The sequence below is a fragment of the Podarcis bocagei genome (assembly GCF_964188305.1).
Source record: "Podarcis bocagei genome assembly, chromosome: 9".
Lineage (NCBI taxonomy): Eukaryota > Metazoa > Chordata > Lepidosauria > Squamata > Lacertidae > Podarcis > Podarcis bocagei.
In genome coordinates, this window is record NC_138134.1 from 38,796,672 (window position 1) to 38,822,698 (window position 26,027).

At 43.0% G+C, this 26,027-nt stretch overlaps 1 long non-coding RNA gene across 1 annotated transcript; it reads left to right on the top strand.

Annotated features, from left to right (window-relative positions):
• The first annotated feature begins 13,123 nt into the window (after positions 1-13,123).
• On the top strand, positions 13,124-24,622 carry LOC308594811. Its single transcript, XR_014011633.1, has 3 exons — positions 13,124-13,346; positions 23,419-23,631; positions 24,529-24,622. It is a non-coding gene; the product is annotated as an uncharacterized lncRNA (long non-coding RNA).
• The last annotated feature ends 1,405 nt before the right edge of the window (positions 24,623-26,027 follow it).

Consider the following 26,027-nt stretch of genomic DNA (forward strand, 5'->3'; position numbering starts at 1 on the left):
TTTAATAAGCAAGAAAATGCATTTAATTCTTTCCAAGCTCATTGTCAAACCATCAAGTCAGGCAAAAGATGGGGGAGAGTTATTTGCATTCACATCAAGCCAAAGGCCTGTCTGAGAAAAGTCAGTCTATATTTTTCTCAAATGTGCAGCTATCAAAGCTTTTCTCTTTTCTTTCTTTCTTTCTTTCTTTCTTTCTTTCTTTCTTTAAAAAAAATAAGGTCATAATCAGCAAATCATTTTTAATGTATTATTTGGGAAGAGGAAAATTAGATCTATTCTAGAATAACCGTATTTTAAAAATTCAAATGAAAGTAAATGGGAATTGTGCTACAGTTAGCCTGAAGCAGTACTTCGATGTTCTAATCAGGTACGGTGATAAAAGAAATTTTATTTTCGAAATGGCATAGATAGGTCTTCCTCATCACATTATTTTGAAGGGTTTTTCTAATTGTATCATTACAATGAAATAGCCTTGCTAAAAAGTCAGCCGCTTCAGAGATAGTGCTGTGTGCAACATGTATCTAGAAATGCATGGAGGTGGAAGAGCTGTCATGTTAGCCCCAGTTGATACATGACGATATGCATTTGTATTCATATCAAGAGAAGGAGGTGGACATCTGCTGTCAGGATCACACTCAGCAGAGAGGACTCTCCAGAGGAGGAGGAATTGGCTGCAGCTGAGTCACCAAAAAGTAGGAGGCGGAGCAAGCGATTAGAGCAGAGGCGGGCCAGCAGGAGGTGGGGGAGGACGTGGCGTATATCTGGCCTTGGGAGGGGTCAGAAGCCAGTCGAGTCAGCTGACTCCGATGGCGAAGGATGGGTTGTGGAAGCTTGGACTGCTGTAAGCCTGTTATTGAGAAATAAACCTCAGCTACTTAAACTGCCAACGTTCCGTGTCTTGTGTGGGAGAAGCACTAAACCTGACATCTGCAATCACACACTGCCAAAGGGGTGGGAACCATAGCTGGATTTCATGTGCATGCATAGAACACCACAGATGTGTGCATTGACATTGGCATGTACCAGTCAGTTTACTTATGCACAGGTAAAAGACCCCTGGACGGTTAAGTGCAGTCAAAGGAGACTATGGGGTTGTGGCGCTCATCTTTCTTTCAGGCGGAGGGAGCCAGCATTTGTCCACAGACAGTTTTCTGGGTTATGTGGCCAACATGACTAAACTGCTTCTGGCACAACAGAACACTGTGACTTAAGCCAGAGAGCATGGAAATGGCGTTTACCTTCCCACCACAGCAGTACCTATTTATCTACTTGCACTGGTATGCTTTCAAACTGCTAGGTCGGCAGAAGCTGGAACAGAGCAACGGGAGCTCACCCCATCTCAGGGATTTGAACTGCTGACCTTCTGATCGGCAAGCACAAGAGACTCAATGGTTTAGACCACAGTGCCACCTGCACCTTCACCTTCACCTTTTTTTCTTTTCTTTTTTTACTTATGCACAGTAGTAGCTAGTGCACTTGGGGATGATGGATGTCTGGCCTACCATAATACCTAGGAATGGAACAGGCTCCTTTCTGAGATGTCAAAGAGAAAAATAACTACCAAACTTTTAGAAGAATCTGAAGGCAGCCCTGTTTAGGGAAGCTTTTAATGTTCAGTAGGTTATTGTATTTTAGTGTTTTGTTGGAAGCCGCCCAGAATGGCTGGGGGAACCCAGCCAGATGGGCAGGGTATAAATAAATTATTATTATTATTATTATTATTATTATTATTATTATTATTATTATTATTATTATTATCATGAAAGGTAAGAAAAGCACTGCGCTTTTACCACTTTTCCTTTTGGCCCATGTTGATCTCTGTAGGTTTTCTTGTAAATAAGCCAGAGAGACAGAGGTTTGGCTAGCACTATGGAAGACTCCAGTGCTAGGGCATTTGTAATTCTTCCAATTATGCTAGAAACCTGATGAGGAAGCAGGATCTGTGGGATTCTTAATGCCATGGGTCCTTCTGTCTTATGTTTATATGTGTGTGCAAATCAGATGTGAGGAACCTTTGCCCCTCCAGATGTTGCTGAACTACAACTCCCAGCACCTCTCACCTCCGGCCATGTTTGCTGAGGCTGATGGGAGCTGAAGTTCAGCAAAACCTGGAAGGCCAAAGGTTTCTTGCAACCTGGTATAAAATAGACCTTATATAAAAGAGAATAACAAAAGTCTTCCGTGAACTTTATTCCAAACACATCAATCCCAAGGTATAAGCTGGGACCCCTTCATCATTCAGAGTTTGGGGCTCAATCATGCTAATTTATCTTTACTCTAGGTTACCCATGTACTTAGCTCCAACCATGCAGCTGGAGAGGTGTGGGATATGAGAAATGGAACAAATCAGAGTGAAGGGAGAAAGTTCCACATTTCTGTAAGATCCTCTGAAAGTGGCAGCGGTGGCAGGCAAAAGGGTGAGGGGGAGAGAGTGAGCCGGTAGTCAGGTAAGCAGCGGGAGGGGGGCTGTGATCAGGCAAACTGCAACAGCATGGTGGCAGGAGTGGGGGGGCTTGGTGCATCCCAACACCTTTTTTCCTAGAAATAAATTGCTGCGTATACCTAAAGAAAAGCAATGGGGTTTTTTATTTTAAAAAATCCATGTTAATAATATAAATGATGGAAGTGCCACACAAAGATCTATGCTGCCACAGTGAAACCTGCAGACATACCTACCCATCAGGTATAGGCAGTAGAAGATACAAAGGAGACATGGGAAGATTAGAGGTTATAGTGACAGCATAATTAGAGTAATGCAGAATAATTGCAAATGCCCACAAAACTGTATAAATTTTCAGCTCTAGCCTGATTAAAAGAAGCTCTTCAGAGAAAGATGGTGTCTAAATACAATGCTCTTGCATGAATTATTTGATACAGCTAACATTGTGGAATGTTTGCTTTGATGAAAAGTTTAGCACTGTCCCCAACTTTTTCTATGATACTATAATCAGAGGTCAGAAATTTCTCATCCTCTATTTTAACAATATTTTGCTAGAACTATACAGATGCCAATGGCTGGAGTTTTTTTAAAGGAAGACTCGTGTTATATTAAATTACAGGCACATCAAGGCTCATAAGAATCCACATATTTTTCTTGGCATGATTATTCTACAATGTATTAAAAAGCACTCTCTTCCTTCATTGCATTTCTTCAATTTAAATAATTACCTGAATCAAGAATCTGAATCATAGCTCTCAGGTCTCCCAGTTTAATCATGCTAATTTATCTTCTAGCAAAGGATTTCAAACTCAATTATTGGTTTGTTTGTTTTTCCATGTGCAGCATTAATGGAGCCCATTGGGTTGGATCCAGGCTTCAATATCAGCAGTGGAAGGGAGGAGACAACTTTTTCTGATTTTCAGCATCAGCTTCCATGCTGTTCCAGATGGTTGGGGAATCCTCTAGAACAGTGTAGGTGGTGGCATGGATGAGGTTTTTGGGGGTGGGGAATTGGAATAAGGCATTCCCTTCCATTAGCAGGATTCTTCCACCATGGACCGAAGGATCCTTTTCTGTTTGCACATGACAAATGCCCCATTCATTTAAAGCACTATGATACCATTGTAAACTGCCATGGCTTTCCCCAAAGAATTATGGGAGCTGTAGGTTTTTTAAAGAGTGCTGAGAGGTCTTATTCTGTGTGGCAGGCCTGGCTCAGCCATGAGGTGGCATGAAGCAGCCACCCACCCCAGCAGGTGCCTCCACCACTGGCAGAGAATTGGTGCTCCAGCGAAATCTTGTGAGATATTGTGGAGCATGGAAGATCTCATGAGATTTGGGCAAGGTCTTGTGAGATTGGCACTACTGCTGCGGCTTCTCCATCTGTAACAGAGGAAGGGCGGCAGGTAGCACGGAGGTGTCAGGGCAGGATGGCATTTTCCATTTTGCCATAAGGGACAAAATGGAATGCGATGCCCCTGCTGTGTGCTGTTGATGGGTCACTTAGAACTTCTGTTGCAGTAGGAGGCACCTGTGGCCACTTTGAGTTGTCTTCAATCCCATGATTATTAACTATTATGTTCTGGGCTAATCTTCAGTTTCATGAGTTTGCTGAATGAATCTGCCTGTCCACTATCCCCTCCCCTCCTGACCCAGTTTGTCAGAGCAGCCTGGAGAGGAACAGTGTGCAGCCAGATTCTGAGGGAGAACCAAGGACTGTGAATGAGGGACTGGCAGCGTTTCACTTGGCAGCAGGCATCCCAAGTCTTCCTTCCCCCAAGAACTGCACAGAGAAATGAGACCATAATCACCTGCTTCAGGGGGCCATCAGTGTCTTTGTGACATCAGCAGGCGGTATCCACTCCCCACCCTCAACTCAGGTTTACTTGCAGATCTAGTAACAATAGCAAACTGCTCTCACTCTTATCTAGACCACTTTTTGTATTTAGCCCCACCATCTGGTAGGCTTCTCACTACAGATGGAGAGGGGAAGGAGGGAAGGAGGCAGGCATTTGAGATAAAAATTCAGATGAGGCAGTAGAGTCCCTGTTATGTACTGAAGTTCTCACCCTGGGCCAGCAGGGGGATACTGTAGATAGTTTTCACTCAGGTCCGCATATGCAAATAAGGAATTGAAAGTAACGTTCAGTGATTGGATAGTTACAGAAAGTTGTTACTGTTGCTTTGTAGTTGAACGCTGTATAAGCAGGTTGGCTGAACCCTTCAGCCCAGTTCTGTTCTGGCCTGTGAATAAACAAGAGCTGTTTGAAGAATCGCTGTGTTGTCTGATATGTTCACCCACAACTTAACAGTCCCCTCCTTCTTACCACTGTCAGCACAATTCATTCATTCAAACAAACAAACAAACAAACAAACAAACAAACAAACAAACCCCATCTCCTTCCAGGCCCCATCTGTTGGTCCGGATGAGAGGTCAAGGCATCTGGAGCCTTCTGCTCCTCTCCCATGCTTTGACAAGCTTCACATATTTGGAGGGAGCAGGTGAACATGCCAAGGCATCAGACCAAAGGGCTGGCAGTGGGCGTCCTGCTGATGTGTGGACCTTGGCAGGTGCCCATCAAAGTCAAATCCTGATGCTGGTCCTGCTGTGGCATAGCTTTAGTGAGCTTCATGTCGCAGAGGGGATTTGAACCTGGGTCTCTCCAGTTCTAGTATAATACTTGAACTGCTACACAATGCTGACTTTCACTTGTTTAGCTTTGCTAACATCCCATAGCTCAGTGGGAGAGCATCTGCTCTGCATGCAGATTCAATCCCCAGCTTCTCTAGGTTGGGCTCTGAAATCCTAGGGAGCCACTTTTATAGTGTAAACAATACCAAGTTAAATGGACAGTATGGAGCCAGTGTGGTGTAGTGGTTAAGAGCGGTAGACTCATAATCTGGTGAACCGGGTTCGCGTCTCGGCTCCTCCACATGCAGCTGCTGGGTGACCTTGGGCTAGTCACACTTCTTTGAAGTCTCTCAGCCGCACTCGCCTCACAGAGTGTTTGTTGTGGGGGGGAGGGAAAGGAGAATGTGAGCCGCTTTGAGACTCCTTCGGGTACTGATAAAGCGGGATATCAAATCCAAACACTTCTTCTTCGTCTTCTGTTCCTTCATTTCTTTTGTCAAGTCAAGGCATCACATAAGAACATTCAAAATACATTCAGAATAGATAGGCCAGTGCGATCTTGTCACCACCCCAATGGCACAGCATTTCCTTTGTGCTCTTCATCCATGCCCACCACTGCCCCAACCCTTCCAGAATCAAAATGTGCACCCCTATCTTACGCGTGCTTGCTCAGAAGTAAACTGAATTCAATGGAACTTGCTTCCTAATAAGAATGCTTAGAGTATTCAGCCTTGGCTATACCTCAATCTCCTTCCTGCCAACCGCCCGCAAATGTATCAAGTTCAGATGAATTAAGTGAGCATGAGTATTTGTTGACATCACAGAATGTATTCCAAGCACAAAATCCATCTTCCTTTTGGCAAGATTCTGACTTGCTGGTGCAGACCACTCATATATCCCTAGATAGAGCCTTTTAATAAAAAACCGAGACCTATTTATCTTCTGAGTCAATACGTTCCTTTCAGTGGGAAAGTGGACAGCCCTCCTTTTCCACGAAACTTCCAAAAATAGTTTGGCCTGAGATATTTTTTCCTAACGATTTTTGACATAGCCAACGGACATTTCTGTCGACGTGCCAAGTGAGATGGGTTGCTGATTAAAGCAGCTTGATCCCACTCTTCACAGGCAGGAGCCCTCCCAGGGCGCTGTCTCTTTCCCCCCAAACAGATCTGCCTTTGTTTTTGCCTTGCCAGCACCCTCCATTAATAAAAATGAAGCAATGTGTCTGGTATGCGCTTTTATCATTAAGATAACTGCTGCGTTCTTTTACAAAAGTTTGCTTTAAAATATGCTCCTTGCATTATATGATATAAGCTCTTGAAGCCAGGAAGATAATACAATGTATTTAAAATGCAGGATTTTTGTTTGTTTCTCTGTTTGTTTACATCTGCACAGTTGGGCCTGAGTCAAATGTACTTCATTAAACCATTTCCTTCCTTTTGGCACAGTGGTAAAAAAATGTGATTCAGTCACTAAAGTTAAGGTCATGTCTTTGCTCCGTGCAAAACAATGGATGGTTAGTTCTCATTTCCGACCCACACCTGGAATATTCATTGCAACAGCCGTTTGATCTGCACCATCCTGTTCAATCTGAGTTTTAGCATGACACAAAAGCAAACACTGTACTAAAGCAGCAGTGAATTTAGGCTACAGTACAGAACATTGACATCATGCTGTAGTATTCGAAGACAGTTCAGGAACTGTTCCTGATGCAAAATGTGGCTTCCAGATAGTGATTTGGAACCTGCAGATAATGATTGCCAGTTGGTTTTTCAACCCAGTTTGAAGAACTACTTTTGACCATTGCAGCAGTAAATAGCCTGAGGCCAAGATATCTTGAGCCCCAGCTTCTCCCACACTAAGATCAACAGCAGGTGCCCTTTTCCATGTCCCAGTACCACCACCAGCAAGTTCAGCAGATGTGTGCATGAGACAGAACCTCTTCAGTTGTAATGTCAGCATTGTGGAGTGCCTTCTTGGAAGCGGTCTGCTAGATCTTAAACCAGGGGTAGTCAATGTGGTACCATGTTGTTGGACTCCAGTCCCCATCAGTCCCAGCCAGCACGGCCAATGGGCAAGGGTGCTGGGAGTTGTAGTCCAACATCTGGAGGCCATCCCTGCCTTAAACAATGGCTATTCTGAACATTTGGGGTTTATGTCTCCTAATTTGAAAATGCTATTTTGACGTGTGTTTTGAACTATGCCTTTGATGTTCTTGTATGTTTTTATTCCTGCTGTAGTTTCTGTCATGTTTCATGGTTGGCATCTCCTGGTATGCCCCGCAAAGGACCTTAAGGTCCATGAATAACCATAGTTTAAAGGTCCCAGGCCCTAAGGAAGTCAGACTATCCTCCACCAGGGCCAGGGCCTTTTCAGTGATGGCTCTGACCTGGTGGAATGCTCTGTCCCATGAGACTACGGCCCTTCAGGATTGAACCTCCTTCTGTCAGGCCTGTAAGACAGAGCTATTCCGCCTGGCCTTTAATTTGAATTCAGCCTGATCTTTTATTTCCCTTCTTTTCCCTCCCCCTCCCCTTTTATGAAGATCACCTGCTCTGAGACCGCACAGCTAATTCTCGCCTGGCCTCCTCACTGGCCCAAGTAGGACCAATTCAGCCAGCTAGCCCTGGGGTTATCTAATTAATTTTTGATTTTTGAATTTTATTGTTGTTCATGTTTTTATACCGTATTTTATGCTGCTTTTATAATGAAGTGTTTTAAAGTGTTTTAAATTTGTTTTTAGCCACCCTGAGCCTGGTTTTTGAACTGGGAAGGGCGGGGTATAAATAAAATATTGTTATTGTTATTGTTATTGTTATTGTTATTGTTATTGTTATTGTTATTGTTATTGTTATTGTTATTATCTGTCTGTCTGTCTCGAGAGATAATGGAAGAACTGGAGTTACAACACCTGCTGTGGCTTCAGAGACTGATATGGGAAAAACAAGGGGGGTTTTGTAGATGGGGCAGATGAAGGCGTCCCGTTTCACTGTTACAGTTACACCATGGCGTTTCTTCTCTCTGTGCTTCATTTCTCCTCTGGTCACTGCAGTGGATATACAACCTGAGTGTCTCCAGGCACTGTAGTCATCTGCAAGGGATTCCCACACAATGGAGTTAATGTTGACAGCCTTCATGTCCTGTTTGCAGACATCTTTGTAACACAGAGTTGGTCTGCCAACAGGCTGGTGCCTGAAGCTGGCTTCCCATAGAGCACGTCTTTGGGGATCCTGCCATCTTCCATTCTTTGTACATGACCAAGCCAGCATCGACATCGCTGAGACAGGATTGTGAACATGCTAGGAATGTAGGCTTGGGAGAGCACATCTTTTTTTTAAGACTCTATCCTGCCATGCAATGTCCAAAACCTTCCTGAGGCAGCACATGTGGAAAGCATTGAGTTGTCGCTTCTGACAGGTCTATGTTCCCTACATCTCACTACCATAAAGCAGCGTGCTCAATATGCAAGCCTGATATACCTCCATCTTGGTATTGGTTGTTAGCATCACATTCTTCCATACCGTTTTGGAGAGGAGAGTCATTGCTGTAGCTGCCTTGCCAATACACTTGTCCAGCTCAGTATTGATGCAGAGGTTTTCATACTGTGGTTGTAGTGCTGCTGTTTCTCACCCACCCACCCCCACCCCACCCACCCACAATTTAACCACTTTCAATATCCATGTATAGAAAAGTGGATTATACATTCTTGGAAGTAGATTAATAATCTGTCCTGGTTCCTTGTGAAAGGGATCAAATGCCTTCAGTATCATGCCCCTTGAATAGACAGCGTGACTGCTGGGCGAAGCTTCTCACTTAAGAGGCAAGGATGGGATTCTGAATCCACGCTGACCACATTTGGGGATAAAAGGGAACAAAACTGTGGCATGGGGATATGACGTTGGATGCTTTGCTGTGAATTGGAATAAATAAATAAATGTGGACTCATAACCTGAGCAGCAGAAAGCTCAACTTCAAAAAGGGAAGATACTTAAAATAAAACCAATTGACGCATTTCTTCCTCTGCCAACATGTTTTAGTCTCCACTGGCTGCCAGTTTATTTGTTGATAAACTGTGTTTGGCTTTCTCCTGAGTTTTCTCTTTATGGTCCTGATCAAAATGTACAGCTATAGGTCAGCCTCGCAACTCGTTCCATAAAAAAAAAAAGTGTGGGTAAGTAAACTGTTGCATGCCAGCTCACCCACATATCATCTGTGCTAGTCACATTGATAGATATTTTATATATTACATTTATCAATATTTTATTACTAGAGGATTTTATATAATAGCTGTACAGTACAGTATACATTTAATTTATAAATGTTATGTGCCACCTTGTTGCAAAAAACCTTCTTTTTAAGAAGATGAGATTTGAATTTATTAAATAAAAATAAAAACCCGCTAATGTAAACAACAAGGATATTGTGCAGTTCACCCACCCATCCGCCCACCACAATAGACTATGATCTGTCACTATGAAGTGCTTTGTTTCATGTGAAAACATTTGTCACATGTAAACTTGCACTTTATTTAGGGGGTAAAGATGATTCTGAGATTGGTCCAGGTGGCTATCTCATGCTCTCTCTCTTTCCAGCCAGTGTCCAGCTACAGCAAATTCCTCACCAAAGTAAGTTTGTGTGTGTTTTAAGCGCTGAATTTTTCACCTGAGTTCTCATTCATCATGAACACAATTCTAATTTATTGTAACGGAACCTTATCCAGCTCTCTTTGTTAGCCCAGAGAACCATTAAAATTCCACTTTAGTGGAATGTCCCATCTCTTTGGTGGTTAGGTGCAGAGCATCAGTTTTCTCAGGGTGTGCAGGGGAAATGTTGTTTTTTATTTAAAAACAAACAAACTGAGCCTATAACTTCAGAAGAAAAAGAATGAATGCATGGCTCCCGGATGGTAATGTAAGAATGCTGATCTGGATGAACCTCAGTGTTCTGATTCACTTCAGGAGCTTGGTGTGGACAGCTCCTCAGTGATGGAGCAAGGGGGTTTGTGTGTGTGCCTGTGATTTGCTTACATGCTCAGGTCATGAATCAGAAGCTGAAATGAGCTGAAAGAATCTGCAGTTTCTGCCTACTTGGCAAGACTGTGAGGCCAGCGGATGAATTACACTGCTAAGGGGTTACCTATCAGGTTTCTGAGAACACATCTATCAACAAGAATTTCCCTGACACAATACCTGGCCAGCCTGCTGAGAAAACCCTGTTGATAGCCTGTGATATTCAGGTGATGTGTCTCTATAGGAACTAAGATGGGCTATAAAGACTAAGTAATGGTCAGAGGAGATGGAATATGCTTATTCCACCCCTCCAGCTAGACGGAGGAAATGAGGTGTACAAAGGAAAATAGTCTGTAGTTTAGGCAGAGACTGGAGAAGATACAGTGAATCGATTTCAGAGGTTTTGAATGCATCTTTGGATCTCCCTGGAGAAAGCTGTGACAGCCATGGATTTCAAATCTCTGTTGGAGTGCTTAAGCTGTGTCTCCATTTATCATCAATCCATGTCTTTGTACATAAACTCAAATATTGCAAAATTACAATCAACCTTTCAATGACCTCCCAATGGCACTAGGCCTAAGTGACCTCTGCATAACTGGAACATTTCACTGCTCAAAGAAGTAGAGTGAACCTAACAATGTATTGTGGATGACAAAGGAATTCTGCCCCAAAATAATACCCACATCAAGTTCTCTCCCTCTCCTTTAAATATATTAAGGAACACTTAACTGCGTTGTGTCGTCATCATGTTGTTCCCTTGCGCCAAATCATTGGCTGCTGTTGGTAGGGTCTAGGGAACATCACCACTGTGACATTCACCACAACGCAGGGTAAGCATTCCTATTTACTGATGGGAGAGGAGAGGGAAATCAGTGCAGTGATGTGGCTTTGGACCCCTGTAATGTGTAGCTCTGCATTTATAGATCCTAAAATTCCTTGCCTGAGTAGAGTCTGGACTGCAGACAGTAGTCAACAACCCTTGTTGCAGCTTTCCTTTATTTGAATCGAGCAAAGTACGTTTTGCAAATATAGAACTGTCGCAGATTCGGAAGAACACTCCTTAAATAGTAAGCACAAACAAAAGCAAGCACATTGGGGGGGGGCACTCCTCTAAATCTGAACATAACATCTGCCTGAAAGAAAAAGGGCTTATAGGAGTGTATGTCAGAATAATTCACAATCGGTGTCACTTGACATTACGATCAAGAGCAAAAACGGTGGCTACTGGCAAGAGTCATGACACACAATAGTCAGCTAGTGGCAAAGACACGCCACTCTCTGCAAATGAACTGCAGAGCAGCAGGGTGGCACGGGATCCCTCTGCTGATCCCAAAGTGCTTTCCTGGTCTAAATGTAGGACTCATGTTGATTAAGCCGTCTGTTTTGTTTTAATCTCTTCTAATCACATAGAATGAGTTTGCAGCCCCTGCAAGGGGGAATTATCTGTGACTCATGGGAAACAGCTCTCACAATGAATGGCAGCTCGCAGTCAATCTCTGCACAGTAATGATCATAACGACGATAGTGATTTAATATGTGAGTTTAAAGCTGATTTTCATTATTGAGAAAAAATGGAGAAGGGAAAGAATGTCAGCTTCTCTTGCCATATTATTTTTATGCATTATAATAATAAAATTATTATTATTATTGGGATCATCATCAACAACAGCAGCTACACTTTCCTTCCAAGAGTTCAGGTGGATGCACATACTTCCCCTCGCCAACCCTGTGATGTAAGTTAGGCTGCGAGTAGAACAGCCAGTGAGCTTCATGGATTTCAGCATGACTCTTCCCTTGTCCAGCACTAACCAGCATGACTCTTCCCTTGTCCAGCACTAACCACTACACCACACTGCTTCTCTTTGAATGCAGCTCTTATGCTTGTGACAGAACCTTTTCAGGGAAATAGTTGGTAAGTGGTGCTTCTTCTGTCACTGCAGCATTGGGATAGAACAGATGTCACACATGTCTCTCACTGTGTGTGTGTGTGTGTGTGTGTGTGTGTGTGTGTGTGTTTCATATATAACACTTAAACAAGCTTCTGAGAGAAAGAGAAATATCTTATGTGGATTGATGGCCCACCACCCTGAGAACATATCTGAATCCAGAAAATTATACCCACACCAAAAGCTTAGGATGACTGCTAAAACATCGATTTGCTACATCTTGATGGGGATAAGCAGTCATTTACACATTATACATTAATGTAGCAGCATATAAACCCAAGTCCATGTGCGCATTCTTCCTAATATCCTACTACATTCACAAACCAAAAAAGAATAAATTCCAAGAAGAGAGAAGGAGAGGGAGAAATGTTATTCTAAAGAAAAATGGGAGCTTGTCAATTTGGTGTGAAACTCCAGAAAACAGAATTGATATTAAAGACGTACCTCTCCAGTGCACCAAGGTTAAATGATAGTAGTTTAACAACCAATAACTTCATGAGGAACACTGGGAATTATAGTTCTGTGAGGGAATAGAGTCCCATAATGGCTCTCAGCACCCGTAACAAGCTCCAGAGATTCGGCTACATTAGTAAAACAAAAACAAAAACAAAAAAAACCCCAACACTTTGAATGTGTTATAAACATGCAACGCCAGATGGCACTGGAGAACAAAGAAAATTACTTATGATTTTACATAGTGTTTTTTTCTTTTATTATAACGATTTAATTTCTGATTTTTTTATAGTGCCCCCCCCCGTGTGTAGCTCCACCCAGAATCCTATGAAATGGTATGAAACAGCTTTAAATGTATTATTTGAATGTGGCCTAAGAGTTGGGTTTGCTTAAGGTTACAGTTATGCCTTAGGCAAAGTGTTTTTTCCCCTTTAATTCTAGTTCCTGCTTGATTGGAAAGTTTGGCATAAATAGGTTTGCCCCGGTATGTCACAATCCAAATGTTTGATTTAACATTATAACTGAGTTCTGTCTTTGGCAAGAGAGAAAAACTATTTCCTGATGTGAAAAGATTACCTGATTAGAGGTTTTGAACCAGTCATCCTTTATTTTGCCAATTCTTACCAATTTCTGCATTGTTGTAACATGTCAGAGTAAGGAGCCAGGCAATGTGGCCTCAAAAGACATGTAGAGGTCATGGTAAGGATAAAGAGGGGTGATTCCCAGCATGCCTCACTGGTCTCTCTCGTTTCCCAGTCCATTATCTAGAATCTAAGAACGGGCTTCAGTTCCCATCATTCCTGGCTGTTGATCAAGCCAGCTGAAGCTGATGGAATGCAGACTGCCTTTCCCTAATATTAACAAAGGTATTGTTTGTTCCCCATTTCTCCGGGAGGTGAAAAATTCCAGGCATGTCACTACTTGGATTTAGATTCCTTTAAATGAGAGAACATTTGAAGATTTATCGGTTTTCTTTTCTTTATTGTAATATTTCCTTCTACAGTATTTACAAATGTAATAGCAGAGCATGGGTAGAGGCAAGTAGAAGACACTCCCATGACTACTGTTACAGGCTATTAAGTGTTATTTTTATGCTGCATTCTATTTTTACTGCTGGGTTGAAGGGTGACTGGGAAATGTTTTATATAAAGACGTAAATAGAATCCAAATGTATGCATGCCAAAAGCTCCAATCCTATTATTGGGGGAGGGATGCCTATTTGTCTGGCATTACTTTTGCAATAGTTATTGTAAAATAATGATGATGATGATGATGATGATGATGATGATGATGATGATGATGGTAATAATAACACCCAGCAAATGCATTTAAAATACACTGTTCTTTTGCAGTTTTGCTTGGGATGGCCTTAGGTCTTGCTAAATCTGTCTCTACCCAATACACACATATCTGCCCACCTCTGGATTCTGAAAGGGTGTGCCTGTTTCTTCATCTATAGATTGTTCTCTCAGGAGCAAAACAACATCTGCAGGTATCTGCTCCCCCGCCCATGAAGAGATTAAGCCCCTCCAGCTTATTTTGTGCTCAGCTTGATCCCCTTTTATCTTCTCAGCCATGTTCCCTATAATGGAAGTGACATTCGAGGGTGGCTGCCTGCTTGCTTTCTTTATTTCTTTCCATTTAATTAATATCCACACCGTAGTAAGAGCTGGGGGTGGAACAGTTCTAATCTACATCTTGCAGTTAGCGTACATCCTGCTTTCTAGCAACAAGCTCAGGTGATACAACTTGGTGTGGGCTACGCTTTCATTGGATTTCATCGATGGCAACTCTGTGAAGAGAATATGTAGCTGGTAAGTGGTGGTGATGTTTGAAATAAATGGGCAAAATGTTGGTTGACATGTTGTTCCTTTGCAGTTAAAAAAACACAAAGTTTTATATTAATGAATAGAGTGGGGGGTAAACTGCTCTTATTCAAAGTGTATGCTTAGTCTGAATCTTCTTTCTTGTAACTTGAATCCATTGGTTTGGGCCCCACCCTCCAGAGCAGGAGAAAACAAGCTTGCTCCATCTGCCATGTGACAGCCCTTGAGATATTTGAAGATGGCTATCATATCTCCTCTCAGTCTTCTCTACGAATCATAATGTCTGTCGTGGTTGCACTTTCCAGAACTGCTATGGCTCTGGTCCTCTATAACCCTGACTGAGCCAGAATGTTATCGTGAAATAGCTTAGAAACCTGGTGCGTGCAAATGGAGGTGTTTCAGCTCATCGTGTGGCCAGAAGGCAGAGAACAGACTCTTCATGTGGTTGGAGTTACCAGTCGGCATAGCTGTCAACGTTTCCCTTTTTTAAAGGGAAATTCACTTATTCCGAATAGGATTCCTCACAAGAAAAGGGAAAAGTTGACAGCTTTGCCAGTCAGTGAGTTTTAAAGTTGCTTCCATGCACTAAATCAGGGGTGTCAAGAAATTAGAGCCTTATGAAGTTCCTTGGGATCCCTCCTTATTGTGGCTGTGATAGGCAGGGTGTGGATGTGGGTGACTATGATGGCCTCCAGAACAAGGTTCTATCAGAGCAAGAGCAAATTAAAAATGTAGCTATCCCATGTACTTTTTCTGGACTGCCAGCAGCTGAGCCTGGCTTGATGCACACAATCTCAAGAATTTGCTCCTTTTTGCCTCCACGGTGACCTTAATCTCCAAAAACAATATAGGGAGTGCTTTAAAGCAATCAATCTCTTAAGAACTGAAATACTAAATCAAGAGTTTGTGGAGCGGAGATGAGCTTATGCAACTAAATAGTACAATCCTACCCTCAAAACACATCAGCTGAACGAGACCAGGGTTGCTACTAAATCCCCTGTAATGATACAGCTCCAGGTTGAGGCCTTGCCCTCCTCCAAGGCTTGAACCCCCATCCCTCACTGCTCAAAATATACACCAGCAAATGGGGGGATGGCACTTACCTGATCTCTCGGCAGCTGAGTCGCTGCTGCTTGCTGCAAGGGAGCGTGGGAGAGGTAAGGAAGCAGAGAGGTTGGCAGTGGGCCTACATTGGCAGGAGTGCCATAGCGACTCTGCCAGGGTGTTTGTACACCGCCAACCTCCCCACTGCCTTGCCCCTCCCACTCTCCTCAGTAAGCATCAGTGAGACACCTGTTGGAAGACCAGGTAAGTGCTACCACTCCACCCTGCCATTTGCTCCTGGTCAAAACGAAATGCACACCATTTGGAGTCAATGGAGGGCACAGGATAGTTCTCACCACCACCCTCTGCATTTTTCAGTCAGTGTGGTGTAGTGGTTAAGAGTGGTAGACTCGTAATCCGGTGAACTGGGTTCGCGTCTCCGCTCCTCCACACGCAGCTGCTGGGTGACCTTGGGCTAGTCACACTTCTTGAAGTCTCTCAGCCTCACTCACCTCACAGAGTGTTTATTGTGGGGGAGGAAGGGAAAGGAGAATGTTAGCCGCTTTGAGACTCCTTGGGGTAGTGATAAAGCGGGATATCAAATCCAAACTCTTCTTCTTCTTCTTCTTCTTCTTCTTCTTCTTCTTCTTCAGCCACATTGGAGGCTATGATCCCAGTTTAGACCCCTTTCAAAGGTGCCTTCCACATGATCACTGGAGGATGTTGGACCACGCCCAGTGATTCAGCCCCCAACGTTGACAGTCCTGTTGGCTCCAATCCTTTTCCCCACCCCCTGAAGGGGGAGCCTATATATATGCAGTTGTGTACACCATGCTAAGGTAAACCATGGCTTAGAGTGGATGTGTGAGAACTGAAAGGAGAACCCAAGAGTAAACCTTGGTTACAGCTCTTGCTTTGTGTCGGGTGGGACAATCCACAAGCTTGGGTCTGAACATCACACTAAGCCACATTGTGGCTTAGCTCAGAACAACATAAAAGCAGGAAGACTACAAAGGGACAACACAGCCTCAATCTCCTCTCTAAGAATCCATGTGCTTCGCACTCACACTATGCCATAGTTCGGCTTTGCATTATGTGCAAACTAGCTCATAGATTTCTACTTGTGGTCAGGTATCATGCACATGTAGACTCCCGATTCAAACCTTTTTCAGTGGATGCATGAAAGTCAGGGGGCAGACCTGTTAGGCATGTTGATGTTGTTAGGTGGGTCCAGCAGACATAGTCTGGCTCCCCATGCCGCAGGTTGAGTGGATGTGGGAAAGTCAAATGTGAAATGCAACGCCACATCACCTAGATACGTTATCTCAGTCTCCCCAGATGTCTATAGAAGTATGGATACAGAAGTGGTGGGTGAAGAAGTGGGGATAGTCAGGGCTTGTGCCAGCCTGGTGTTGGGGCAAGAGCTTTTCCTAGCACCTCAGTTGTGCATCATGTGTGGGGTGGCTTCTATGATGTCATATCAGTGTCCCTGCCATAGTTGTGCCTCCCATTCATAACTCTTGTAGGGTTATCATGAGGAGAGTCACCAGACTGTGACTGGTTGTGGCAATGGGATCACCGTGAGATGAGCTGCGTCATTATACTGCCTCTTCCTGTTGCTACTGTTGTCATTATTGCAGGGTGCATGGGGTGTTAAGGGAGGGCTAGTACTTCCAGTAAGGGAATATACCATGCTGTTTCTGGGGTAGTTTGTCCACCTTTGGCTTCACCATGCACTAAGCTCTCATTTGTGGCTCCTCAAAGCTGCCAGCATGCGACAGCGACCACACCCTTGAAATGGCTTTCACTGGCTGACTAAGCCGGGTGAGGGTAGCCGATGGGCCTCAAACCCTTGGTGAGTTAGGGACTTGCCCTGCATGCAAAGACAGGCTTCAGCTGATGGAGGGGATGAGAGCAATAGGGGGTCCAGCAGTCAAGAAGGTGGTTTCTGCATGTGCTGCAGAGGGAAGTGAGGGCCAGATGGGGCTCATCAACCTGGGAAGTAGCCCATCTCAGAGAAGGAAAACTCTGATCCTAAATCTCTACTATTTTGCGAGATCTCTTTGGGAGAAGAAAAGGCTAAGGAGTAAACCCTACACAAATCCAGAGTGGAGTCCCTAAGATGGCTGGGTGCCTTGTATGTCTTCTTCTGACAACTCCTGCAGCCAAGCTGGTGCCAAACATATTGCTCTGCTTTCCTTTGGACACATCAGTGAGGCTGAGAGGAGGGTCTTGTGGTCTGGACAACCCAGGACCTCCATACACATTGCCCAGGCTTGCACCCCGGGGAAGTCGCTTCAGTGCTGCCAACGCAGCTGTTTAACTTCACGCCTGGAGACGCACTTCATTGTCTTACGAGACAGACTGGTGCCAACAACTCTTGATGCTGCTGTATGGGGAAATCATACGATCACAGCTAGCTATGCTGATGTAAGCTCTGACACAGAAGCGGTCATTTCAACCGACCCCCTAGGACCGCTCTGACTACCTTCTGTATAATAATAGCTGAAAAGCCACATGATAATACCAAGTTCCTGGCATATCAGATAGAAAACTGGATAACAGAAAAAGTTTTGTTCTCAAAGGGACAAAATCATTTAAATGTTGAGCCCCTAAAGATTCTTTCCAGACCAGATGAAAGATACATTTGATCTGTCAATATTTAATTAAAAGCTGACACATTTGTTTCATTCTAGACACAGTGTGTGTTCCTTGAAAGGACATTCTAGGGGGAAACAAAGGTTATTGGTAGATGTCATGGTGACAACAAGGCAGAGAGACAAGTGGGCATGAGCAAAATGATGAGTGTACAGTTCTGTCGCACTTCCTTGTTTGACCAAGCAAACAGAATCTCAGTTTCTCAACACATTTTCCGTAAGATTTTTTTCCCCAAGCACTCCCTTTCAATTCACTGAATGTACAAACCAAAAGTGGCAAGAAAACTAGGATAAAAGCTGTTAATGTGATTTCTGAAATGCAATTAATGCTATAATCTACAATGTGCCACTTTGTAATTATGTGAAACTTATGTTCCCAATAAATATACTGGACCCCCTTTTGTATGTTGCTCTAATTACAGTACAATGCTATGCATACCTATTCATGTCATTTTCGTGGGTTGTGACATCCCTGCAAGAACATCAGAATCCATAGGAACAACACCTCCTATGAATCCTTGCACTTACTGCACATCTATGTCTCAAGGCAGAAGCTAAAAATGTTAGCCGCTTTGAGACTCCTTAAAAGGGAGTGAAAGGCGGGATATCAAATCCAAACTCTTCTTCTTCTTCTTCTTCTAAAAATGGTACAGCATTAGATGAGGGGGCCAGACTGAATGAGACCTTCAGAAAGAACCAGGGTTGGATGCCTGCATTTTGCAATGTTTGAATTTGCATTTTGGAAAGCACTTAGGTTAAATGCAAAGATGCATTTAACATCATATCTAGTTTGCCTTTTACAAGTCTTGACAGTGCTCTTACCTGTTTATCTCTTGGTGAGAATCAATTTTAAAAAATGGAAGAATTTGCTTTAAAACCAATCCTAAGATAAGAAAGCCTTCACTGCTGCCAAAAAGATTGTATATTCAATAAAGTTTCCATGATAGACCATATAAATTTTCCAGCTTGATTTAGTGACATTGAAGTATATTAGCTACAGAACTATATTTAGCACACCATGAAATCTTTCACACCCCATAAAATTGGGGGGATTTTGAAACTTTTACAGCCATGCTTTGACATCCAACGATGTGTCCTTCAGAAATACACACACACACACACACACACACACACACACACACACACACACTCATTTCTAACCATTTTAAGCATGTAATACTCATAAAGTAATGAAAAGAAGAGCACCGAGAAAGGGAATTTAAATACTTCTGAATCAGACACACTTGCAGAACTCCCAGTTCCAATAGATGATGTTTAAAAAGCTAAATACAACACACAGTGCAATGTTGTTATACATTCTCTTCTACTTTTCCAATAAACAGGACTATTAACACAGAACATTTACCTACAAATTCTTCTATACTGATGCCCTTGAGATCTATAACAGCAGTAAAGTTAAAGGAAACTATTTGTAGAACTGGTTTGTTATAAGTGCAGAGCAATGAACCAATAGATGATGGAGCTTTCTTTTGTTGTCGCTGCTGCTGTTGCTATAATTATCCGTGTACTGATATGCTCAAAACTTCTGGGCTGCAATTAATCTGGAGATCAACTGGACTATGGCAATGGTTCACAGACTATGGGTGTAGAATATCAAGAATGTTTCTGAAATTCTCTTCAGTCAAATTTCTCTAAGGTTTGGGAGTTCCAAATTACTTCTGGAAGTAAAGTTGATTCATTAGGAGCCCTTGTGGTTCTATTTATTTTTTGGCAAGGATAATTAGCAGACCAACTTCCCCTATATGCCCTCAGCCCATAGATAAGATCCACAGAGGAGGCTTTTTGAATATGCCATGATTATTAAAATGTCATCTTATGACATCTCCAAAGCAGGACTTATTGGTGGTGGCACCCACCCTCTGGAACACTCTCCCACGTGCAGTTCATGAGACCAATAGAGTTTTTAGTTTTAATCACCTTCTGAAGATGCATTGTATTATACAGGTTTTTCCTGGCTCAAACTGTAAGGTTTATCACACTGCTCTCTTCTTGCTGATATATTCTATTGAGATATTTTTGACTGCAAACACTATATATATAAAGCACTCCCCCAAAAAATTACAATTCCCAGCACCCTTTACAAAGTTCACATCCCAGGATTCTTTGAGTCAGGAAATGTGCTTTTGTGTTTAGTGATATTTAAAGTTTTGGCTTCTATTATTTTAGGTAAACCGCTTAAGGATTCTGTATATTAAATATTATAAAGACAGATTTCTGATTTTTTTTACACAGCACTATGCATACTCAGTTTATCACACTTTCAGGTCCTTCTGTTAAATAACATTCCTATTGCTCATGTGCATTTTTGCGTTCGTCTCTCTCTCTCTCACACACACACACACACACACACACACACAACCCCCAATCTAGACGTGACTGGCTGTATGATTATATCAAGATTATTTCTGGGTGGTGTTTTACTGATACACACAAGTGCTTGTGTGCACCAGGAAACACAGCACAGAAAGCATTACTGAGCAAACTGTGGACACGTCTATAGATTGTAAGAAAACTGTCCAAATTTGCTGAATTTGCTGAGGCACTGATTCTGCGTAGTAATAAGTTGGTGCAGTCCACTGTACACAAAGCAGGGACTAGTCACCTATGGAACTTGAGCCCAAGCTCTACCTCCATGCGCCACTGTTATGGCTTTGGACAAATCACTGTTTTTTGTCTCAGCTCCCTGTCTGTAAAATGGGGAAAGGTCCATGAAGTCAAAACAGATTTCCCAAGCTAGATTATCAACAGACTGTAAATTTGCAGACTTTGTTTAGCCTTCCTTTAATTTCAATGAAATTTGTATTCATTTGCATCTCATTACCATTGCTTCTGAAAGGAAACACAGTACTTTACCGCCTCCCACCAATTCTACTTGATGTGCTCAATTTTTGTTCAAACTGGTTTGTGGACTTTCTTGCATGAAGCAGTAGCAAAGAAATGGTGGGGTAAGGAAGATCTTAATTAAATCAAAGGGTAGCATATAATCAATTTAGCCATTTTAATGAAACATGCAAAATAGTCCCTCAACCAATTAGCTGCAAGACTTTTAAGGAAATATTTAAACTCTGCAATGTTGTGTGGAGAGATTCGCTCGCAAGCTATTCTGAGTCAATCCCATATTGATCTGCTTTCCGCTCGCATGCATTTGTCCCAGCTGAATTTTGTCATGAAATTCCTTTGAGAGAACACCGCTTTCCTAATGGAAATAAACTCAAAATGGCTGGATAGAAGTATTGTGCTTTGCAGCAAATTTAATCTTTAAGCCCTGCCTACTTTTTGGAAATGGAAAGTATCAGTCAATATAATCTTTATTCAAAATATTGCATGAAGGGCACTAAGTGTGTTGGAGAAGGGGCAGGCTGACTAGGTTCACACAGTGTGTTAAGCCAACCCAGGGCTTTGCATGAATGTATAAGTGGCAGGCTCCATGAGAGGAGATCATAGCAGCTTTGCTCTTTCCTCATCATTCCACTGCTGGGCTTGATTTAGCATGCCATCCAGGCTCATGGTTCAGCACTCTCCAGACTTAACCATGAGCTGAAACCAACGTTAGTTGGCTCCATCCAAGTAGGAGCAAAGTTGGTTGCGGTCTCTGGGAACCTCTACATTCACGCTAAGTGATAGTTTAGGCTTAGCAAGGCATGTCAAGCAGGCTTCTATCTGAACAACTGTTCATGCACACAGATTCTTCTTAAAACAACCATGCTCAACACATGGTCATTGTTGGGTTGTACAGCTAGCTTGATGTTGGAGTTTGGTGAGCAAAACAGACCCACTCCTTTACCACTGAGTGCCCACACATGAGTTTTGGGTGCAAAGAGCTGCAGATCTGTACAAATCTGGGGTGGCAAACTGCAAGCCAGCTCGTAAGTCATTTCAGACAGCCCCCAAGACCCACTGAAGCACCAGGAAATGTTCTGAATGGCCAGAATTTCATTGAGCTTCTCACCATCAGTAGCTACTGACAGTTGGGGTAGATTGGAGTGCTCCAGCAACAGGAAAGAGCTATTTTGTTTCCTGAGCAACTGTGTACACAGAGACATGGGGGAAGACAGCAAAAGTTCAGCACATTTTGAAGACATCACAGTTCAGGTAACTAAACTTGCAAAACGGATATGTCATTGTAGATTGTTCTGCAGTATTTGCTACAGCATCTTTCTCCCCAAGATCTTTAAATAGTTTGGTGGTGGGAACTTTTTTTTAAAAAAAGCAAATCTTAAAGCAACAAAATCCATCATCGTTTAGTTTGCGACTTTTAAAAAAGTCCATTGGTACAACTTCTGGGAGGAACAGACAACAAAATATTACTTGATTAATGAACTTGGGAGAGAAACTGAACAACAGCACATTAGAAGACTACACATTATTCTGGTTCAGTGTCAGAAATCCGAGGCCTTTGGCTGCTGCTTGTCTTGTCACTTTAATTATTCATGGTTTAGCACCAAAGGAACAAATGTGAATATTTACATGACTCTAAAATATCATGCTGCTCTGCTGTAATTTTCCATTAGGCTTCCAAAATTTAAGAAAACAAGCAAGCACTATTTAGCATAAACATTTACACTTTTTAAGAAGTTGCTAATTTGTTTGCTGTTACCGGTGCCCTTTTTAAGGCAAAAAATGTTATTTGCTTAACACCATGGAAGATTTAAGGAGGACACATCAGTCAGGAACTTGGACAAGCTCTCTATGGTCTGACAAGGGAAATGCCTGGCTCTGTTCAGATGCAACTAAGTCCATTGCCACCTCATAGCTAAACCTTGTTACGACCCCAACTGCACACTCAAAGAAGAAGAAGAAGAGTTTGGATTTGATATCCCGTTTTATCACTACCCGAAGGATATCTCAAAGCGGCTAACATTCTCCTTTCCCTTCCTCCCCCACAACAAACACTGTGTGAGGTGAGTGGGGCTGAGAGACTTCAAAGAAGTGTGACTAGCCCAAGGTCACCCAGCAGCTGCATGTGGAGGAGCGAAAACGCGAACCCGGTTCACCAGATTACAAGTCTACTGCTCTTAACCACTACACCACACTGGCTCACCACACAAGAACAGTACAAAATCATGTGACGTAGGAGATTCCTGACTGGAGGTCTCATTGTGTTCATTTTTACTTTGGAATTCTGATGGAGAGGGTTAAAACATTCTACCCCCAGCACTAAAACTCCAGTCAGATTCAGAGCTTGAAAGTTGCCATTTCCCCAGAAAGGGAATTTCAAAGCAAGATTAATGCATAAAAATGCTGGATTAGAATTTATCAAGAAGTTTGCTTCCATCCCTTTAGGTTGGAATAGCGATGATGGTTTTCTGTCCCACTACACATGGGCTGGGCAATGCTAGTATAATTGTGTATTTACCACTGTTTTGAACAATCGCTTTGCTTATCTTAAGCTTTGTGTAGAATCGTCATGAACTTCATGAGGAAGTCATCATAGGGCTGTCCTGAAGACCTCTCTCCTGGACCCATGCTTAGACACCCATGCAGCAGTGAGGATGTCTGCACTAAAGAAGCAGACACATAAGCAGCTGCTTGCACGGTGCACTGGCTCCTGCCTCACCAGATGTAAGCAGAGGCTCTTGTCAGGAAGAAAGATAAATATTCAGGCAAGTAATGGTATGGGCTCAGTGGCAGACACAGGACTCAGGAGTCATGGTCCAGGAGTTCAGGAGCAGGGCAAAAAGTTCAGAATTGGATGGAAGTGGCAAAGATGTCCCAACATATTTCCTGCCAAGGTTTTAAATATGAGGCATAGTGCGCTCACTCACAAGACTCTCTCTCCTTGTGGGAATGTTGGGATTGCAAGCATGCACCCCACTGGGGAAGGTGAGTCTGCTCCTATTTGCAAAGGTGGCACATGGTTTTAGGCAACGACACAGCTCCTGACTCCTGTTCTGCCTTCTTGCTTGGCTGATCAAAGCCCCCGCACCCAAACCTCCACTGAGGCTCTCCACTCCATAGGAAAGTTGTTGTAAGCCGGCATCCTTGCTCTGCCTCCTAAAGCAGCAGAAGTTGTGGCAGAAGGGGGAGATCCCTTCTTCTGGTTCCTCCTCCAGTAGAGTCCGCCAATCCAATCCCAACACTGTTCTGGGGCTCATGGTATGCATAGACTTCCACACAATTGGGACTGCCAATTTCACAAGCAAATCACACAAAGCCTGCTCATTCGTGAGTTTCTTGAATGCGGGTATCTGAATATCCACCCCTATATCTTGCTGGCCCCAGATGTGCGTCATCAAGTGATGCCCACTTCACACAATCCACATTTGTCATTTCCAGGGCCCAAGACATTTTGCCCCCTGAGTTGAACCGCAAAATGGTGCTCCCCTCCCTGCCAGGGAAGAAGGTGTGCTTGAAGATCTACATTAGGAATGATGTGTGGGATTTGCTGCCCCTGTGGATCCTGACGCTTGAGGCAATCGCCCCACCTTGCCCTGGTCCTTTTTGTATTTCACTGTCATTTGATTCCACTGTTCACATTTCTCCTCTCTATACCCATATAGATTCCTGAGAACTGAGGATACAGCTTCCTGCATCTGATGCAGTAGGCTCCGATCTACAAGATTTAAATGCCACAGAAACTCTGTAAGATGTCACAAGCCTCTTTGTTGTTTTCCCCAGGGAAATGTGCATTAGAACTGCAGCCTTTAATCATAACTTGTTTCCAGACAATCATTTGATTTCAGTCCCTGCTCCAAATTCATTTTTACTGTGAATGCTTTGTTCTAATTTGTGGTAAAGTCATTAAAAATGCCTCTTTTCCTGATCTTGACTATAAATGGTGACATACTAAATTAAACAGCAAAAATGTCTCTCTCCATTTGCAGCAAAATCTTTTGCTGCCATCCTCTGGAGATGACAAGAATTTCTCTCTCTCTCTCTCTAAATGGAACTACCAGTACTTTGAAATGCATTGCATTGTCAGTGTAATAGGGTTTGCATGGTTTGAAAATAAAATGATTATCAGATATTTGGATGGTCACATGTTCTGGAATTTTATAGGTCATTCATATTTTAGAAGCTATGACCATAGCAATTAGAAAACTTACTATGAGCATACGTTGTTTGTCTGAAAGGAGGGTAAAGAGGGATATGGGCATGTGTGTTGAAACTAGCTTACTGTTCAAAAGTGAAATGTGCATTCATTGCTCCGTCCCTGCCCAGCACTAACATGTGGCCCTTCCAAGGTTGCCCAGACGCGATTGTGGCCCTCAGGCTGAGAATGGCTACCTACCCATGGGTGAAAATCACAGCTGCTTCACTGCTCTCCTGCTGGGAGGCAAGTCATGGTTTGACCTAGCATTCTGTCTCTCTTCAAATAAACTATAGTTTATAGCACCTGGTTTGTCTGTATGTTGTGGGGGAACCACAAATGAAATGAAATCATGTAATGCTAAGCCGGATCATGGGTAAGCTTAGCTGTCAACAGTGCCACAACAGCAGAGCAGAGTGAAGTTGCCACCATTTAACCCCTTTGCACAGTATGTATTTACCTTTAAACTATAGTTAAGCTTAACCATAGTTCAACAGAAACTATGTGTGAAACTATGTGTGAACCATAGCTGTCAACCTTCCCTTTTTTTGCGGGAAATTCCCTTATTCCAGCGCCGTTTTCTGCTGCTTCCCGCTGCTATCCCAGATTGTTAGCTATCCTGTAGACTGTCCCCGGGACAGGTGAGGCTGCTGATCCCTTATTTTCAAATCTGAAAGTTGACAGCTATGGTGTGAACCTATCCAGTGTTGGTGATGTTTTTCCTCACAATCCCAATTTCACCTTTTTCATTGCTGCTGAACATCAAAGGAGAAAATACAGATTGGCTCTATGGTTTGTACTGCATAGAAGCACACACAGAAAACAAAATTAATATCATGGAATGGTAGAGTTGGAAGAGACCACGAGGACCATCTATAGCCCAGCTCTACTGCAACTAACTCACGATCGGTACAACCTGCACTCTTAGTAAGCTCAAGAACTATACCCCCATTTCCTTCCTTGCCCCTT